Source organism: Microplitis demolitor, chromosome 4, assembly GCF_026212275.2.
Source record: "Microplitis demolitor isolate Queensland-Clemson2020A chromosome 4, iyMicDemo2.1a, whole genome shotgun sequence".
NCBI classification, from domain to species: Eukaryota; Metazoa; Arthropoda; class Insecta; order Hymenoptera; family Braconidae; genus Microplitis; species Microplitis demolitor.
In genome coordinates, this window is record NC_068548.1 from 9,155,960 (window position 1) to 9,178,161 (window position 22,202).

The window sequence follows — 22,202 nt, forward strand, 5'->3', positions numbered from 1 at the left end:
CCGGTGCTAAGCAGTAGTGGAAGTAGTTCAGTGTTCGCCACTAGATCACGCCCAACCTATTATTGTCCTGTCCCTGGTTATATAAGTATTTCAGAGTTATTATATTCTATACTTGAAAACAATTCTGGCACGGGTACTTCTCTGTTATTTGACAGAATGACAAGTGCCTGTTTCGATGGTCATATAGTAGATGCTGTATAACATTGTGACAGCAATGTCAAATATTTTTGTTTTCTTGAAAAAATTGTTTTTACAATCCAGAAACATAAAATATATTTTAGATAATGACAAAAATTGATTCTTGTATCCAATAAATTCTGTTCAATATTTTAAAAATAATATATTTCGGCAAATTTTTTTTTTTTTTTTTCAGTATTTACTTACTCTGAATATTCTCTGGTTTGAGTATGTATTCACTCTGATCCCACTCTGGAAATATTCTGGAAACACTCTGGTATCAGTTTGTATTCAATGTGGATGCATAACGGTGTCAGTATGTATCCACTCTGGATACTTTCTGGAAACACTTTGGATTCGCTCCATATCCGCTCTGGAAATATTCTGGGTTCACTCTCAGAAAAGGGCACAAAACCGTTCTGGAAATACTCTGGAGTCCGTATGGTTGCATCGTGTTACCAGAATATTTCCAGAGTGTTTTTAGACTGGGTTGAAAGTCGTAAGGGCAGGAACCACTGCTGCTACAGGTAATCCATTCTCAGGAACCACTGCTACTACAGGTAATCCATTTTCAGGTACTGCTGCTGCTACAGGTAATCTATTTTCAGGAACCATCACTGCTGCTACTTCGTAGTTTCTCAGATAATTTACTAATATCTCTTCCTCTATTGTCAAATCGTCACCAAAATCTAAAAAACCAAAATGAAATAATTAAGAATTTTAATTTCTACTATTTATACTTATAACAATAAGAAATTACATTGTTGTCTCATAACTGCTATGTCCATTTGAAATTGGACTTCAAGCCGTCTCACTGCAGCTATTTCTCAAAACTCGGTCATTGAATATCTAAAAATAATTAATTGGTTGTAAAAATCAACTATATTTTTATAATCCACAAAGAAAAATATATATTTCTAAGTCTTGGCAATGAAATTCACCTTCTTGTTTCTAGAGCTTCTTGAATACGTAAGATAAAACAGTCAATATGGTATTGGCGACGTCGTCTGTTTCTTCCGAGGTCCATTCCATTTTCTAAACGATCCCATTGTCCTTGATCATCACTTATAATTTGTATGAGACAATCTATAATAAATAGTTCAGTTTTATAGACATATGTAAAAAAAAGTCTGTAAACAGTGTTGACAGGAAGTAAAAAATAAAATAAACATAAATTAGAGACTCACGTAAGAATTTAAATAAAGGAGGATGAGGCCCAAGTTTAAATGATCATTGCTAAGGGCAACCAAAACCTCTGTAGGTATCGACGAAAAAGATAAAAATTATCATTTTCATTTTTCAGTGGCCTTATCAAATTGAAAATGACGTCCATCGCTTCTTCCATTCTATCAGCTGGAACCAATGGAAGCACCCAAGTTAATTTTAAAATGTGGTGTCCTGGCGCATCACGGCCAGGGAGTCTTAAAGAGTTCCATTTCCTCGTTACCGCCTAAACAAATTTTATTCCTTTTTAATGTATTGCTGTATTCAGTGTAATCTTCATACAGATACCAATATCATACCCGAGCAAAATAAAACCAGCAGCCTCGACGGTAAACCCATGGCATGCAAGTTTGAATGGAAGTTAAAATTGCCATTTCAAAATCGGATACGACTGTCTGAAGATTTTGATGGATTGCTGGAACACGTTCCAAAATCCATCGAAGTATGGCATTATACATTACAGTCGTTCGACGACTGCACAAAATGTATAAAACTGGGATTCCCTGCAATTAGAAATTTAAAATATTCCAATTCTAAAACTAAAACATTATCGTTTTAAAAATTTGATTCGATAACATGATAATTTCTAGTCGATTTAATAATTATATATTATATGTATTAGATCGAATAAAAAGAATTGACTATTTTTTTTTTTTATCGAGGACACACTCAAAAGTTTCAGTCGGATAAAAGAAGACTTATAAACCACTTGCCCGATTCGCCTCAAAATGTAATCAGTTCTAAGTCTTGGTAAGCTTTTTCGATTGCCATCAAGAACGCTTGAATCGGTTCTTTCGTTCCAAAGATGTCGGCGGACAAAAATTATTTTTTTTTTTTTAGTGAAATGTGTGTTTTGTCGGCCTAACAGTATTTTGAGCTCGGAGAGCTCAAAAATTCACAAATATTAATATTTTCGAGCTCCCTGAGCTCGAAAACAGCAGTAAATTCAGGGGCTGACCCGTAGGGCCATTGCTGAGATATAAAATTCTAAACTTAAATTTTTCAGTTTTCTTATGTTATCAAAATGGGAAATAGAAAATTGCGATGAGCGACCTCTAAATATTAATAATAAGAGCTCATCTTTCAACATCTACCTTATTTGATCTTCCTGCAACTATTTTAGGGGGGGGGGGAAGGTTCGAGAAAAAAAAATAGTTAATTTTTTTAAATCAGTCTAATATATATGTTAATTTAAAAATGTTTAATATAATTAATTTAAATGAATTGAACGAATTAACTAGTAATTTTATGTTACAAATGTAATAATAAAAATATAATTTATTATTTATCTTGAATTAATTTAAAATTATAATACTTTTGGATTAATGAATTTTTGGAATTATTCATTTAGGTATTTTTAAAATAGGAATTATTTTTAAATTACTCATTAAAATATATTTAAACTATCAGTTAAAAAATATAACTTAAATGATAATTTAGTGACATAAGTAATTTATGAATCGCACCACTAACATTAATATTCGTCCAAAAGAATCAAGTTTTAATATTTACCACGTCCATTCACCGTATATGAATAATGAAAAGCTCGAGGTCGTTCAGGTACACACTGAAATAAAAGTTGAATTTATAATACAGATAAATAAATTAAAATCGAGGTCGTATTATACATGTATGATCATATGAGCTGATGTTTAAACAAAGTATATATATTAATGCATAAAATTATTTATTGAAAAGTTTTCAATAAAAAATAATTAAGATATAACTAAAAATTGTGCCAGCAGTTGCGGTTATATAATTAATATAAATTAATATTATCATTTTAAATTAAATTCATTAAAATTTTTAAAAATTGTATTTTATATGCTAGCATTGAATTTTTATCAAAAATAAAGATTTTTTATTAATTTTTTAAGTGTTAATATTAAACTATAATAGTATTAGACACCCATTGTAAATAATTGACTAATAATAATATTCCGAATAATTGAATTCTATAAAATCGATAAATTAATGTTGTAATAAATTAGTAGACGCATATATTTACTTGGAAAGTTCCATCTGTATGCCATTCATTGACTTCACCAAGTCTTTGCAACATCACGTTGCTCCCAAAAATGTATGCGATTGATCCATCTTGCGCGGTTGTTTCAGCTTGATATATTTGTCGAATGCGTTGATAAGCTGCAAGCATTGGACCCAGAGCTGCAAAATTGTGTAGAAGTGGAGGACGGTGCTGACGTCGTTGTCGATGTATCACTTGACTCCCAGCTCGAGCTCGGATCAAATTACGGGCCATGGGAAATCTGTGAAAGAGCAAGTAAATAAAAATGAATAGTAATAATTCCTCAATAAATTATACACAGTGTAATGCAAGTTAAAAAGTTTACTTACTGTTTTAAAACATCGTTAACAATTGCATTTGGCAATATATCATTAACTAATGCCTGATTTTGCAATTCCCGAATAATAGGTTCTCGTTCTTGGATGTTTGATCTCCTATGATTATGATTGCCATCCACCTCTATTCTGCCATTACCATCGCTCCATAATTTAACGTGACAGTGATTTAAAGTAATTCGAGATGAGCATAAATATCGTTTTCGAATTTTGTTAGCATATCTGGAATCTAAATGATATGTGAATCCATCATGAACAAGACGATTGGACTGTCTACGTTGTCCGGCAACTTCCATTACTGTAAGTACAAATTTTAAACAATTATTATGATCACCTCATATAATTATATAGTTAATGTACATAAAATAATTGTATATTGAACATAGTTTTATGTTAATTAATTTTATTGAATAGTTGTTTTTTTTCTTCCTGACAATTGTGTTCCATTTTGAATCTCACTATTCAAAGATATATATATATATATATATATATATATATATATATATATATATACCGGCCGCAGACTCGATATAAACCCAAGGATAAAGATTAATGAGATCGTTCCGATAGCCGTCATAATAATAATAATAATAATAATAAAAAATAAAAATAATGATAATAATAATAATAATAATAATAATAATAATAATAATAATAATAATAATAATAATAATAATAATGTATTTATTTAGCTTCAAGCTACATAAAAAAAAATATATAACTATTGACATATATACACGCCGACACACATCCATATACATACATATAGTTATGAACAACCGACAAATACATTTTTCTTTTTTTTTTTTTTTTCTATACAATTTCAGATGGTTTTTTTTTAATCTCATTTTTCAAAAGTCTTCTAAATACTGCTAAATATTTTGCATTTCTAGTTAAATTATTCAATTTATTAAAGATATTGAAGCCATACGAATTAATTGTTTTTGCGTTGTTGTTGTTTTTCTTTTATCTATTACCAACTTATCTTTATTTCTTGTGCTGTACTTATGCTCAGCTCTTTTCACCATTGTAGTCGAATATTCTGGAGTTAGATTATTAATAATTTTATATATGAATACACAAGTATTAAATTTCACCCTTTCTTCTACCGACATAAAACAAAGCACGTTTAACATTTCCACAATAGGTGTGTATTTGTTAACTTTCAGATTTACTCGCATTGCACGATTTTGTGTTTTTTGCAGCAACCCCATACATTTTTTATTAATATTTATCAATAAAAATGAACAGTAATCATAGTGCAGTGCAATAGTAGACTTGTATATTAGCACTTTAGTGTAGTCATTAACCTGATCACTTATTCTATGTAGAAAGCTTATTTTTTTACTCACTTTTTTCGCTATAAAGTAAGTATGACTAACAAAATTCAGATTCTGGTCCAAAATAATTCCTAAGTATTGAGTCTCTTTAACTTGTTCTACTTTCTCCCCCGCAAATATAATGTCAAAATTCTCTATTATTTTTTTTCTCTGATCGTGCACTAACATACACACTGTTTTTTATAATTAACTTTTAAGGAATTAACATTTAACCACTTTCGAAGACCTTCAAGTGTATTATTTATAGCATTTTCGATTACCTCTTTATCTTTTCCACTAAAATACAAAATTGTATCGTCTGCAAATAAATTGCATTTACATCCGAATTTATCAGTAACTTTCACAATATCGTTTAAGTATATATTGAACAATAAAGGCCCTAATACTGATCCTTGCGGAACTCCGAACTCTGTATTTCTTTTTCTTGATAAGGTACAACCAAATTTCACTTGCTGTGTTCTTTCCTCTAAATATGATTGAAACCATTTAATTGCATTGCCTCTCACTCCATACATTTTAAGTTCTCTTATCAGTCTTTGCCTACATATTGTTTCAAACGCGCGTTTAAAATCAATGAAAACAATGCCAATCATATTTCCATTATTCATTTCCTGTCGCCACTCACACATAGTTTTTCGGAGCGTTGTTTCGCAAGAATGTTTTTCTCGGAATCCTGATTGTTCCTCGTTTAGTATCTTATTCTTCTTTAAATGTTCTTCGAGCCTATTTTTAACAATTCGTTCTAACACTTTTTCTATATTGTGTAGCGTATTAACAGGCCTATATTCTTCAGCTTTAATAGTCCCTACGACTTTAGGTATTGGATAAATTATAGAATTTTTCCAAACCTCCGGTACTTTAGATTCTTATAAACTATAATTTATTAATTCCTTTATCAGATCTTTATTTACATTCCACGTTTTGACTAGCATTTCTGTTGAAATAGAATTACTTTTACCTATATTTTGATTTAATTTCCTTATAGTCATATTTAATTCTCCTTCTTCTGCTTCTTCGAGATCATGTAGTATTGTTCCAGTGTCATTAAAAACAAGGTCATTTTCATCATCTTCAGTTTTATCAATCTCATTTACAATATTTGTAATACTTGAAATGAAATATTCGTTAAATTTATCAGTTATAGTAGCTTCGTCCTTGTAACATAAGTTATCAAAAATAATTTCCCGTTGTTTTATTTTATTTTTCTTATGACCGATAATATTTTTCAAACTGTCCCACATTTTTTTCGAATCTCCTTTACACTCCTCAAATTTTTGTTCATAAAATTTCCGTTTAGCTTTACGGATTTCTTCTACAACCATATTTCTAAGCATTTTATATTTATTCCATATTTTATTATCACCTGTCTCTTTTGATTCCTGATAGATGTCATCCCTTTGTTTCATTAAATTTTTAATACTGTAATTAAACCATAACTTATTTTGCCAATTTTTAGGCATAATTTTCCTCTTCATAGGTGCACATATGTCAAAACTGTCTACAATAATATTCATTAAACTTTCAGCATGATTATTTGTATCTACTTTATTGAATTGATTCAGATTTTTACACCATTCTCTATATTTTTCATCTCTAATTTCCCACAATCTTAAATCATTAAATTTACTAAAATCTCTTTTTATCACTACACTCTTATCATTACCATTACTTGTTTTATTATTTCCACTATCATTATCATTAAAATTAGCCCTATATATCGGTAAGTCGATACCAACAATAAAATGGTCCGTTATTGTAGGGTTTTCAATCACTCGCACTCTGGTTTTACTAATAGAAAACACTAAATCTATAATTGTTTTTGATTGCTTCGTCACACGTGTAAAATTTTTAATCTGTTGTTTAAATCCCATACTACTCATCATTCTCAACAATTTTTTTGCATAATGAGATTCTAATGCCATATTTATATTAAAATCACCAACTAATAATACTGTTCCTTTGTCTATCAAGTTGTCAAGTTCATCGTTTAACCTATCTACGAATTGGCAGTGACTTTTGTTTGGTGAATGATATACACAACTAATAATGAGGTTCTTGAATTTGTTTTACAACTTTACATTACATATCCACATGTTACTTTCATTATTACCGTAATCCATTACTTTGTTTATTTTATTAAATTTAATATACTCTTTTATATAAATGATTACTCCTCCCGTTCTATCGTTACCAGTACACATTTTCACATTCACATAATTATCAATATGTATCTCCTGCTCTTCAATCTTATTTGTTATGTGTGTTTCAGTTAAACCCACTATCTCCGGTTTTTTATCATTAATAAATGCCACTAATTTGTCTTTATGGCAAAGTAAACTTTGAATGTTTATCAATACTACTTGTGGATCTTGTTGTTTATCATATTCTGTCTGTCTTTGCTAGTCAGTGTAGTATTTTATATTTTTTTGTGCTCTATTGATGATTCTTTTATAGAATTCACATGACACATCATTTGCACAATGGTCTGTCTGAATTCCCTGCAATTTGAATTCTGTTGCCATTCTAATACAATTTACACACGTTTTTACCGTATTATTGCAGTCTTTCTCTAGATGAATTCCTGCGCATTTTTTACATTTTGTATCGTGTTGACAGTCCTTAGCAATATGATAATATCCGCAGCACTTATAACATCTCAAAACACTAACGCAATCAAACAATCTGCACTTATTCCACCCTAACTTAATTCTCTGTTTATCTAACAACTGTTTATGTATTTTAGAATCAACTTCCACAATTAAAATGCCACTATTATTTGCTCTCTTAATCCTTTTCTTAATTTCGATTTTAATATTATCACTTAACTGTATATCATTTTGCTTAACTATCATTTCAATTATACTCCTATCGCTCTCAATTTCTAACAATTCTTCATCAACATCAACAATTTTAAGTCTTGACCTATTTTATTTCTCAACTCTACCGCAAGCACATCGATGGCGCTTTTTTTAACACATCCAATAACTAGCTTGCCACTCGGAGTTTTTTAAATTTTATCAACACCAAAACCTAATTTACTTACATCTACCTTACTTTTAACTTGTTTAAACGTTTTATTACTATCGTGCTTTTCCTTGGGTTTGATGATAATATTTTCCATTCTTGAACTTTTTACTTTTTGCGCATACAATTCACTATTAACAATCCCCTTGTCATGAAGATTTGATGATCCTTCCAGTGTTGAATGAACTGTCATAATTTCTTATCTTCTTATTTCTTTCACTGTAGTTATTATTTCTTGTTTAAAACTTTTCATTTCATCAATAATAAACGTTTTCAAATAAACTACTAGATCGTCATTATCCTCGTCAAGTTTAGTAATTCGTTTTAAGATGATATCCACCCGCTGCTCTACATCCATATCAACTCCGTCCTTTTCATCTCGCTTTCTCTTAGTTCTACGAAAACTATCAATCGAAGAGATACAATCATCATGAATATCTACTGTCTTATCAGCTAAACTATCAGAACATAATTTAACCTCAACGTAAATAATTAATTTATGGGTTTTTCCATTTAAACAACATTTATGAAATACATAATTACAATTTCAGCATAAGAAAGGCTTCTTAAGGTTCTTCTGTTTACGATTGTAACATTCGTAAGGACCGTTACTGCCTTTCAACATTTTCTTTAACATGTGTATCAAATGCTTCTAACTTCAATTAATCAAACATCACAGAAATAATTATATTAACACGTAAAACACATCAAACAATTGCGGTTTTTCTTTATTTTTTTATACATAAACTATTTTATCTTCAATTTTTTAACACCTTTTTGTATTATTTGAATTAAATTCAACTAATTTTTCACATTAATCCAAGAGCAATAAAAAAACACATGCTCTGATAATAATAATAATAATTTTTAGATGTTTGTAATTTTTGACCAGAAAATTTTTATTCGATAAGGGAATATTTTCTATACTGGTCCGTCGCATTAAGGAACATTTATTTTTAACACATTCCAAGTGTGTGTTTGTTACATGTGGATTACTCCTCTAGCCTAATACGCACTGTAATATCCTACTTTAGTTCACAGATAATAATTTTATTATAAAAGGTATCGCCCCGCATATACTTGCTGGGCCCATCGGTAAAGTTTATGCAAGTATATTCTACTTTAGAGCGATTAAAAGATGATAAATTAATGATAGTGAATTCATCGGATAATGATGGTGGTGTAGCAAGTATTTCTGTCTTGCTATCATCCTTTGGTTGAATTCTTTTTAATTTTAAGCAATGTTTTTATTTTTAGATGTTTGTAATTTTTTAACAGAAAATTTTCATTTGATAAAGGAATATTGGCTATACTGGTCCGTTCCATTAAGGAACATTCGTTTTGAAGCCATTCCAAGTATGTATTCGATACATGTGGATTGGTCCTCTAGCCTAATACGCACTTTAATATCCTACTCTAGTTCACAGATGATAATTTTATAATAAACGGTTTCGCCCCGAATATACTTGCTGGGCCCATCAGTAGAGTAGATGCAAGTATATTCTACTTTAGACCGATTAAAAGATGTTAAATCAATGATTGTGAATTCATCAGATAATGATAGTGGTGTACCAAGTATTTTTGTCTTGCTATCATCGTTTGGTTGAATTCTGTTTAATTTTAAGCCATGTTTTTATTTTTAGATGTTTGTAATTTTTGACCAGGAAATTTTTATTCGATAAAGGAATATTGGCCATACTGGTGCGTTCCAGTAAGGAACATTCATTTCGAACACATTCTAGGTATGTATTTGTTCCATAAGGATTAGTTCTCTAGCATAATGCGCACTGTAATATCATACTTAAGTTTACAGACGATAATTTTATTATGAACGGTTTCGCCCCAAATATACTTGCTGGGCTCATCAGTAAAGTTGATGCAAGTATATTCTACTTTAGAACGATTGAAAGATGTTAAATAAATGATAGTGAATTCATCGGATGATGATGGTGGTGTAGCAAGTATTTCTGTCTTGCCTTCATCCTTTGGTTGAATTCTTTTTAATTTTAAGCAATGTTTTTATTTTTAGATGTTTGTAATTTTTTAACAGAAAATTTTCATTTGATAAAGGAATATTGGCTATACTGGTCCGTTCCATTAAGGAACATTCGTTTTGAAGCCATTCCAAGTATGTATTCGATACATGTGGATTGGTCCTCTAGCCTAATACGCACTTTAATATCCTACTTTAGTTCACAGATGATAATTTTATTATAAACGGTTTCGCCCCGAATATACTTGCTGGGCCCATCAGTAGAGTAGATGCAAGTATATTCTACTTTAGACCGATTAAAAGATGTTAAATCAATGATTGTGAATTCATCAGATAATGATAGTGGTGTACCAAGTATTTTTGTCTTGCTATCATCGTTTGGTTGAATTCTGTTTAATTTTAAGCCATGTTTTTATTTTTAGATGTTTGTAATTTTTGACCAGAAAATTTTTATTCGATAAAGGAATATTGGCCATACTGGTGCGTTCCAGTAAGGAACATTCATGTTGAACACATTCTAGGTATGTATTTGTTCCATGAGGATTAGTCTTCTAGCCTAATGCGCACTGTAATATCATACTTAAGTTTACAGACGATAATTTTATTATGAACCGTTTCGCCCCGAATATACTTGCCGGGCCCAACAGTAAAGTTGGTGCAAGTATATTCTACTTCAGACCGATTAAAAGATGTTAAATAAATGATAGTGTATTCAACGGTTGATGATGATGGTGTAGCAAATATTCCCGTCTCGCTATCACCCCTCGGTAGAGCTCGTTTAATTTTGAGCCATGTTTTCATTTTTAGATGTTTGAAATTTTTGACCAGGAACATTCTATTTGTTAATGGAATATTGGCTATACTGGTCCGTTCCATTAAGGAACATTTAATTGGAACACATTTTATGCATGTATTCATTACATGTGGATAAGTCCTCTAGTCTAATACGCACTGTAATATTCTACTTTAGTTCACAGATGATAATTTTATCATAATCGTTTTCGCCCCGAATATACTTGCTGGGCTTCTCAGTAAAGTTGATGCAAGTATATTCTACTTTAAAACGATTGAAAGATGTTAAATAAATGATAGTGAATTCATCGGATGATGATGGTAGTGTAGCAAGTATTTCTGTCTTTCTATCATCCTTTGGTTGAATTCTGTTGAATTTTAAGCCATGTTTTTATTTTTAGATGTTTGTAATCTTTGACCAGGAAATTTTTATTTAATAAAGAAATATTGGCTATACTGGTCCGTTCCAGTAAGGAACATTCATTTCGAACACATTCTAGGTATGTATTTGTTCTATAAGGATTAGTTCTCTAGCATAATGCGCACTGTAATATCATACTTAAGTTTACAGACGATAATTTTATTATGAACGGTTTCGCCCCAAATATACTTGCTGGGCTCATCAGTAAAGTTGATGCAAGTATATTCTACTTTAGAACGATTGAAAGATGTTAAATAAATGATAGTGAATTCATCGGATGATGATGGTGGTGTAGCAAGTATTTCTGTCTTGCTATCATCCTTTGGTTGAATTCTTTTTAATTTTAAGCAATGTTTTCATTTTTAGATGTTTGTAATTTTTGACCAGGAAATTTTCATTTGATAAAGGAATATTGGCTATACTGGTCCGTTCCATTAAGGAACATTCGTTTTGAAGCCATTCCAAGTAGGTATTTGATACATGTGGATTGGTCCTCTAGCCTAATACGCACTTTGATATCCTACTCTAGTTCACAGATGATAATTTTATTATAAACGGTTTCGCCCCGAATATACTTGCTGGGCCCATCAGTAAAGTAGATGCAAGTATATTCTACTTTAGACCGATTAAAAGATGTTCAATCAATGATAGTGAATTCATCAGATAATAATAGTGGTGTACCAAGTATTTTTGTCTTGCTATCATCCTTTGGTTGAATCCTGTTTAATTTTAAGCCATGTTTTTATTTTTAGAAATTTGTAATTTTTGACCAGGAAATTCTTATTCAATAAGGGAATATTTTCTATACTGGTCCGTTGCATTAAGGAACATTTATTTTGAACACATTCCAAGTATGTGTTTGTTACATGTGGATTACTCCTCTAGTCTAATACGCACTGTAATATTCTACTTTAGTTCACAGATGATAATTTTATTTTAATCGTTTTCGCCCCGAATATACTTGCTGGACTTCTCAGTAAAGTTGATGCAAGTATATTCTACTTTAAACCGATTAAAAGTTGTAAAATAAATGGTAGTGAATTCACTGGATGATGATGATGGTGTAGCAAGTTTTGCTGTCTCGCTATCATTCCTCAGTAGAGTTCTGTTTAATTTTAAGTCATGTTTATATTTTTCGATGTTTGTAATTTTTGACCAGGAAATTTCTATTTGTTCATATTGGCTATACTGGTCCGTTCCATTAAGGAACATTTAATTGGAACACATTTTAAGTATGTATTCGTTACATGTGGATAAGTCCTCTAGTCTAATACGCACTGTAATATTCTACTTTAGTTCACAGATGATAATTTTATTATAAACGGTTTCTCCTCGAATATACTTGCTGGGCTCATCAGTAAAGTTGTTGCAAGTATATTCTACGTTAGACTGATTAAAAGTTCAAAAATAAACTATAGTGAATTCATCGGATGATGATGGTGGTGTAGTAGTCTAGTCAACAAGTTCAAAAACGTGTTAAATAGACATAAAGCTCCTAAAAATATGTATGATAGCTCATTGGATGCGGAATGATGTCTAGAAGAATTTTTTTTAAGGGCTTATTAGCACATGAAAAATTGCGATTGTTATAAACAAAATAAGATAAAAAAAAAAAGGAATTTGGTTTTTCCTTAATAATTTCTAAAATAATGATATTTAAGGAATTTTGAAAAAAGATCCCGAAAGAGGAGGAAATTTCTAATAAAAAAGTCTCAACTCCCGGAATTCTATCTCTATTATTTATAATTTTTTTTTAACGCTGAAAATAGGGCTCCGCGATGTCGTTACGGCATAGACGCGCCGTCTAAAAAGCCGGTATGTCACCTAAAATTATTTTTTTATAGTATTAAATAACAATTTAAAAATTTGAATAAATTATGGTGTAATCTAAACACTTGAACGAAAAAAACCTTGGTAAAAAAAAAATTTCATATCGATTTTTCAAAAATTTACACCATTGTTAATTAACTAATTTTTTTCTAATTTCTGTTTTTATAAATTACGGTATAAAAGTTTAAATAATTCATCTATAAATTTTTCCCTTCGTGGAGCTCTTATCATTTAGGTACTCAATAAAGTAATGCAAAAAAAATTTTTTAATGTTTATTATTTTGTGAATTATAATTTTTTTTAATTAACAAAAACTGAAATTTCTAAGAAATGTTATGAAAAAAATTTTTTTTCAGTAATATCTTATTATTGCTGTTTTTGCATCTACCATAGGTATTAATTAACAGTGGAAAAAAAAATTTTACGCTATTCGTTAAGAAATTGTTTATCAACAAATAGACAGTTTTGAGATGTTTTAAAAATTTTTTTTACCATCCTATTGTATAGGTGAAATAATGATTTTTGAAAAAAAAATTTTTTAATTGTTTAAAATCGTTTTTTTTTTTATATTTCAATTGTTTGAATAATTAGTTAAGAAATTATTTTTTTCTTACAAATCATCATTGACTGTTTTCAACGGATTAACAAAGAAATACATTTTTTAAATAAATAATTTAATTGTTTATTAACTTAACAATTTGTTATAAACAATTAATATAAATCGTTATATTTTTTTTCGAAAACTACAAAAAATTACAAAAACAACTATATATAACAAAATAAAGAAAAAAATTTTTGTTTATTTTCTACAGCATTTTTAAATATTATATGTTAATGAAATTACAGCCGTTACATAATTTGTCAAGTTATAAATTGTTATAACTTTTAAACTATAAAAGATACGGTAAAGGACATTCAAGTCATTTTTATAAAGGATTTATTTCTCTTTGAAATAAATTCAAAATCGATCCTGTAACTATTGTTTATCAGTTGTTATAAGCATTTGTTTATAAAAATTTAAGATTTTTTTGATATTTTTTGAAATTTCATAGCTTATAATTTGTTGAATAATATAGATACAGCTACAGACCCAAACACTTTTTTGTTCTATGATAAAATATCTTTCTAATTACATATAAATCATAGAAATATTTAATTTTGTTTAAATAATATACTAACTTTAATTTATACTTACCTCATTTACATTCTGCTATCGATCAGTTTTTATTTATTTATCATTAGAATTATTAATATTTTGCTAAAATTTAATTATTTATTTACTAAAATAAGCCTTAATCACTTTCTATTGGAGGTCTCTATATTACTTTTTTACAGAAAAATGACATCTTTTATTTAATAATTGGATTTATTTTCTAATTTTTTTATTTTTTCCAGGTATATTTTCTAAATTATCAACCATTAAGTATAATTCCAACTGTCATTAATTTTTAGGACTTCATACATTTTACTCATTAGTTAACTTAATGGTAATGTAATATAAATGAACTTTTAATACGTTTTGAATGTAATCGATTGTTGCCCATTCTTTTTCAATGTTCTTTTAGTAAGTCTCTAATTCAAATAGAACCGTTACAACGAGCAGCTGTTTTTTTTCTTGAAAGTTTTTTCCTTTGTTAAATTTCTTCTACCTGATCCTATATTCCTGTTGTAACTGAGAAAGCGGCTCATGTTCAGTCTAGCAGCTACTCAGAATAGTTCGGTGTATCACCAGTACTCGTAGTGTGTAGAAAATATTCTTCTTTAATTTACAAAACTACAGTTATTTCATTTGTAATATATTTTTGTTTTGTTGAACATATTTCTATATTAAACTACACCTAAAAATATCAATTATTTGTGATAGAATATTCATATTTATGCAGATAGCAAGTGTTAGTTAGTGAACGAATAATTCCATTTTTTTCGGGCTAATAACATTTTTTTCTATTAATAATATTATAAATATCGTTATTATATCATAACAATGGACTACTCTGTGAAATGTTTTATTTATGAGAAAAATTTGATTGGTGTCAAAGAAGGGATGACAGTTAAAGAACGTGGAATAAATTCATTGCGAGATTGTAGTTTAAAAATTGGCGATAAAAAATACAAAACATTAGAAGGAAAAACCGAAATCCAAGTTCATGAAAAGTGTCGAACAAATTACTTATTGTTATCTAAAAAAATTGATTCTGAGTCTTCACGTTCATCTGTTTCAGCACAATCTACACGCAGTGGTTCTACTGAATTTGCGTTTGATAAATTTTGTTTATTCTGCCAAAAAGATTATTGTAGCAGTTCGCGTAAAAAACATGTCGTACGTTCAGATGATATACGGAAAATGTTATTAGATATTGCAAACCAGCGTAATGACTCACTTGGCGAAGCAGTTAAAGATGTAATATCCCATGTACATTCGTTATTAGAAGTGAAAGCACGTTATCACCTTCGATGTTTGAATAATTTTAAAGTGATTCCCATTAATAAAGATGATAAAGAGAAATCTCCTCTCGAACAATCATTAAAATATGTTTTTGATTATATTGAAAACAATTCAGAATGTCAATTCACTATTTCTGAACTCATAAAAATCATGAAATATCAACCGACACCGCGAACTCTAATAAGTCATTTACAAAAACATTTCGGTAATGATATTACGATTATAGAAGCTGGGAACGAAAGTGTAATTAATTATTGTGGTTCTGGTGATTTGCCCTTAGACGAAATGTAGTATATGCATCTTGAACAACGCAAAGAAGATGAAGATATTCGCGTTATCCGAACTGCTGCTGAACTTATTCGAAAACAAATTAAAAGTAAACAGTACAAAGTTAAAACGTATCCTTCTTCTGTCAGCTTTCTCGAAAATGTTAATTCAGACATTCCTAAATATTTAGATACGTTTTTGGAAGAACTACTGATGTTCGATGTACATAAAAAGAATAGATCTTTTAGAGAAAGGACGGAATCAACGGATGCTGCAGAAGATTTTGAACAACAAGAGAATGATAACGAAGACTCAACCAGCGATGATGATAATGGAAAATTCACTGCTCTTGGAGTAAAAAAAGATTACATTGCTCATTCTATCATTTCTACAATGAGGCCGAAGTCATTTATTTCCACTTTACTTTTATCAACAGGGATGTACATAAACTGAAAATCTGGCTCGAAACTGATTGTCAATTTGTTGGCGAAGCTCGGAGTGTGTGCATCTTATCATAGCGTAGCATTGCATGAGTTATCTGCAGTAAAAGCTGAAGCTACTAAAATTGATAAACCTTGTTTCACGCAGTATGTATATGATAATGCTGATCACAACTCATGTACTATTGACGGTAGGAATACAATGCACATTATGGGTGGTATTTGCTGTGTGGCTCCTAAACATGCTGTGTGCACTTTTGGAGAAATTCCGAAACTAAAAAGGCTACCAACAGCATCTGAAATTGCTACCGTTGGAGCTGTAGAGTTGAAAGATTTGCCTGAGCAAGAAATGTCACTGAAACCTGTTAACTATTTAGATTTATCTGGATTTCAATTTGGAAATGTAGTTCCAGGCATTTCTACAGTATATTCATCACATATATGGGCTTCTTATATGAGAGTGGAAAAAATACCTAGCATTTGTGGCTTATTCGATAGAGTTGCTAAATTGCCATTTTACCAGGTGTCGAGGGTTTATTGCTTGCCATTTATAGATGCAAACCCATCTGATTTTAGAACAATTTATACAGCGTTGCATTATGCTGCGAATCATTGTCTAGAAACAGGTCGTCAAACCTGCTTTGTAACTTTTGATTATCCGCTTTATATAAAAGCGAAACAAATACTATGTAATACCAAAGAGCAACAATTGAAAAAAGTGATTTATCGCCTAGGAGGGTTCCATTTACTTATGTCTTACTTAAAAGCTATTGGAACAATAATGGAGGGTTCTGGAATATTTGAATTGTTTTGTACAGTTTTTGCTCAAAATTCGGTCGATAAAATGTTATCGTGCTCAGCTTACTCCAGAGCAATCCGTGCACATATGCTGGCAGTAAATGCTATTGGATAAATTATTGCAGAGTTCGCCGAATGTCCGGAAAACTTAACCAGCCATGCAAATATTAAGTATGTAAAAGAATGTGGGCCAATGGAAGCTCATCCTTCATTAATAAGTACATTACGGAAAATAGAAGATAAAAAACTAACTATTTCCAATTTATTTGCTGATTTGAAAAACTATCCACCATCTATAGATGAAGTTTGTAGTAATGAAGATGTTGTGGCTTTGTTAACATTATTTACTAGTGCAATAACTACATTACAACGTAAAAGTCCAACTGCAGAACTGTGGTTACAGTACTTCAGCGCCATAATTGTGGCACTACAGTTTATTGAAGCTGAACGTTTGGGAAATTGGAACTTACATTTATCATGTATTCATCAAATGCTACCAATTTTTCACGCAGCAGGACATTTTAATTATTGTAAGGGAGCACAGATCTATCTTCAAGATATGTTGTCTTGAAAATGTCATGAATGCTGCCGAGTTTACAACTTTCACGGAAAAAGGGCTTTTTACCGTAAGACTTACGGATAAAGCCTGGTCGGGAATTTGGACCGATATGACAATTGAGCAAACACTGATGCGCGTTCTCAAAACTGGTACTCAATCTGCTACTCATGGACGATCAGTGACAGACAGCGTAATAACACGGTTTATTCAAGGCATGCCGTATGCTTACGATATAATGGATCAATTAGAATCTTTTACCAATTCGAGATGTTCATCTTCTAACCAACATGTAGACCTTTCTTCAGCTCGGCAGAAAAAAGATAAAGAAGATGTTCAATCATTTAAAAATTGGTTAAAAGAACATGGACTCTTTGATGAAAGACCTGGCAAATTAATATCGCTTTCCACAGGGTTAGTTGGCGACTCGACAGTTGATTGTCATAAAGCGGTAGAAAAAGGTTTAGGAAGCTTAATGAAGATGGTTGGAGCTGATGCTGAGACATATAAGTTCAGTAAGAAGAAATGTGTAAAGACACTTCTTAAAACAACACCGATATGTATCGTCGATGAAGAGCCAGTTACCGTCAATACAACACTATTATTTCAGCGCATTGTTGCATCAATGATAAATGACAAAAACATCGTCCAAGAAGCTTTGGTCCATGAACTTGCTCCATTCCCAATGAGCTTATTCGATGACAAAGGTTTAATGAGAGAAAGCAATAAGTCTGAGTTATATAAATCATTGCAGCCAACAGCTTTTGTAGAACCTGATCCCTCCAAATGTAAATACGTCATAGATGGTGGGTATCTTTTACATAAAGTAATTTGGCGTAAAGATGGAACTTTTCAACGAACTTTCGAGGACTATTCAACATTCATATCCAACAATTATTTTTCGAATGCCACAGTTGTTTTCGATGGTTACAATATTAATAATTTAGGGGTAAAATCTTACGAACGTTACAGGAGAGTGCGTACCAAAACCTCGCCGGAAGTTAAATTTACAGAAGACATGCTAATACCACGGAATAAAGATTTTTTCTTAACTAACATCAAAAATAAATCGAGATTTGTTGAGCTTTTGATGAATTACTTGCAGCAGCAGCTGGGTTTTACTATTCTCCAAGCCAAAGAAGATGCTGATGTTTTGATAGTCCGCAAAGCGTTGGATTTAGCTCAGCAATTCGAAGAAAAAGTTATTGTTGTGGGTACAGACATCGATTTGGCAGCTATGATAATCGATTCATCCCCAGATAATGTTGTAATGTGGAAACCAAAAATCCAAAAAAAACCGGACGTGTTCTATGAAGCAGAGAAGAATGCTGAACTAAAAAATATTTTATTGTTTGCTCATGCTTTCTCTGGTTGTGATACGGTAAGCTCCATTTTCCGGAAAGGTAAAAACGACTTATTAACTTTGATCTAAAAAGATCCAACATTAAAAGTCGAAGTTAAAAAGTTTTACAACGCTGAGTCGACCGTCGAAGACATAAAACAAGCTGGCGAGCGAATTATGCTAAAAATGTTTGGCGCCAATAACAAGTCAATTAATGAGTGTAGGATTGATCACTTTTCAGCTAATGTCGCCGAGTCTAAGACGGTTAATTTGGCTACGTTACCTCCTACAGATTCTGCTACGCATTTGCATTCTTTGAGGGCTTATTATCAAGTACAAACATGGCTTGGTAACCCCTTAAATGCAGAAAATTGGGGACGGCAAAGGACCGAAACGATGTTTCTACCCATCAGAACAACTGTACCCTTGGCACCCGAAAAAGTGTTGAAATTAATCGATTGCAGCTGTACAACTTCAAATTGCTCGAAAAAATGCAGTTGTCGTAACAATGGCTTAAAATGCACAAGATCTTGTAGAGGGTGTAAAGGAAAAACGTGTAGTAATGCGTCCGACCTCGTCGAAAACGAAGATAACAGCGAAGAAAATGAAGACGAAGTAGAAGAAGACGATGATGATATTGGACACAGACTACTTGGCGACTCTGAAAACCAAAAAAGTACAAAGTATCATCAGATCATGCAAGAAATTTACGGATGTGACGATTCTGATTCTGATGATTCTCATGCCGAATCGAAAGACTCAAAAGATGATGAAGAAATTGAAAAACAAGGAACCGAATTAAGAAAAGAAGAGGAAAACAGTGCAGTTCTAAACATTGATACACCGAGCTGTTCAGGAGTTCCACCCGTTAAAAAACGGAGAATTCGAAAAATATAGAAATGACTGTATTGTTTATAAAAATATATTTTGAAATGTTCTTTAAACGAAAAAATGTGTAATTTATCATTTCCTTTTATCCAAAAGTTATAGGTTTTAAGTTTTTAACAATAAAAATAATGAAAAAAAAAAAATAATTTAGAAAATATACCTGGAAAAAATAAAAAAATTAGAAAATAAATCCAATTATTAAATAAAAGATGTCATTGTTCTGTAAAAAAGTAATATAGAGACCTCCAATAGAAAGTGATTAAGGCTTATTTTAGTAAATAAATAATTAAATTTTAGCAAAATATTAATAATTCTAATGATAAATAAATAAAAACTGATCGATAGCAGAATGTAAATGAGGTAAGTATAAATTAAAACTAGTATATTATTTAAACAAAATTAAATATTTCTATGATTTATATGTAATTAGAAAGATATTTTATCATAGAACAAAAAAGTTTTTGGGTCTGTAGCTGTATCTTTATTATTCAACAAATTATAAGCTATGAAATTTCAAAAAATATCAAAAAAATCTTAAATTTTTATAAACAAATGCTTATAACAACTGATAAACAATAGTTACAGGATCGATTTTGAATTTATTTCAAAGAGAAATAAATCCTTTATAAAAATGACTTGAATGTCCTTTACCGTATCTTTTATAGTTTAAAAGTTATAACAATTTATAACTTGACAAATTATGTAACGGCTGTAATTTCATTAACATATAATATTTAAAAATGCTGTAGAAAATAAACAAAAATTTTTTTCTTTATTTTGTTATATATGGTTGTTTTTGTAATTTTTTGTAGTTTTCGAAAAAAAATATAACGATTTATATTAATTGTTTATAACAAATTGTTAAGTTAATAAACAATTAAATTATTTATTTAAAAAATGTATTTCTTTGTTAATCCGTTGAAAAAAGTCAATGATGATTTGTAAGAAAAAAATTATTTCTTAACTAATTATTTAAACAATTGAAATATAAAAAAAAAACGATTTTAAACAATTAAAAAATTTATTTAAGAAAAAATTTTTTTTTCAAAAATCATTATTTCACCTATACAATAAGATGGTAAAAAAAATTTTTAAAACATCTCAAAACTGTCTATTTGTTGATAAACAATTTCTTAACGAATAGCGTAAAATTTTTTTTCCACTGTTAATTAATACCTATGGTAGATGCAAAAACAGCAATAATAAGATATTACTGAAAAAAAATTTTTATCATAACATTTCTTAGAAATTTCAGTTTTTGTTAATTAAAAAAAATTATAATTCACAAAATAATAAACATTAAAAAATTTTTTTTGCATTACTTTATTGAGTACCTAAATGATAAGAGCTCCACGAAGGGAAAAATTTATAGATGAATTATTTAAACTTTTATACCGTAATTTATAAAAACAGAAATTAGAAAAAAATTAGTTAATTAACAATGGTGTAAATTTTTGAAAAATCGATATGAAATTTTTTTTTTACCAAGATTTTTTTCGTTCAAGTGTTTAGATTACACCATAATTTATTCAAATTTTTAAATTGTTATTTAATACTATAAAACAATAATTTTAGGTGATATACCGGCTTCTTAGACGGCGCGTCTATGCCGTAACGACATCGCGGAGCCCTATTTTCAGCGTTTAAAAAAAAATTATAAATAATAGAGATAGAATTCCGGGAGTTGGGACTTTTTTATTAGAAATTTCCTCCTCTTTCGGGATCTTTTTTCAAAATTCCTTAAATATCATTATTTTAGAAATTATTAAGGAAAAACCAAATTCCTTTTTTTTTTATCTTATTTTGTTTATAACAATCGCAATTTTTCATGTGCTAATAAGCCCTTAAAAAAAATTCTTCTAGACATCATTCCGCATCCAATGAGCTATCATACATATTTTTAGGAGCTTTATGTCTATTTAACACGTTTTTGAACTTGTTGACTAGACTATAGCAAGTATTCCTGTCTTGCTATCATCCTTAGGTAGAATTCTGTTTAATTTTGAGCCATGTTTTTATTTTTAGATGTTTGTAATTTTTACCAGGGAATCTTTGTTTGCTAAAGGAATATTGGCTATACTGGTCCGTTCCATTAAGGAACATCCATTTTGAACACATTCCAAGTATGTATTTGTTACATGTGGATTAGTCCTCTAGCCTAATACGCACTGTAATATCCTACTTTAGTTCACAGATGATAATTTTATTATAAACGGTTTCGCCCCGAATATACTTGCTGGGCTCATCAGTAAAGTAGATGCAAGTATATTCTACTTTAGACCGATTAAAAGATGTTAAATAAA

The 22,202-nt window shown here is 30.1% G+C and overlaps 1 long non-coding RNA gene across 1 annotated transcript; it reads right to left on the reverse strand.

Moving 5' to 3' along the window:
• Window positions 1-794: 794 nt before the first annotated feature.
• LOC103580625 (uncharacterized) lies at window positions 795-1,198 on the reverse strand. The gene is made up of 3 exons (XR_549603.1): window positions 1,119-1,198; window positions 938-1,026; window positions 795-866 (listed from the first exon to the last, which is right to left on the reverse strand). It is a non-coding gene; the product is annotated as an uncharacterized LOC103580625 (long non-coding RNA).
• Between the last annotated feature and the right edge of the window lie 21,004 nt (window positions 1,199-22,202).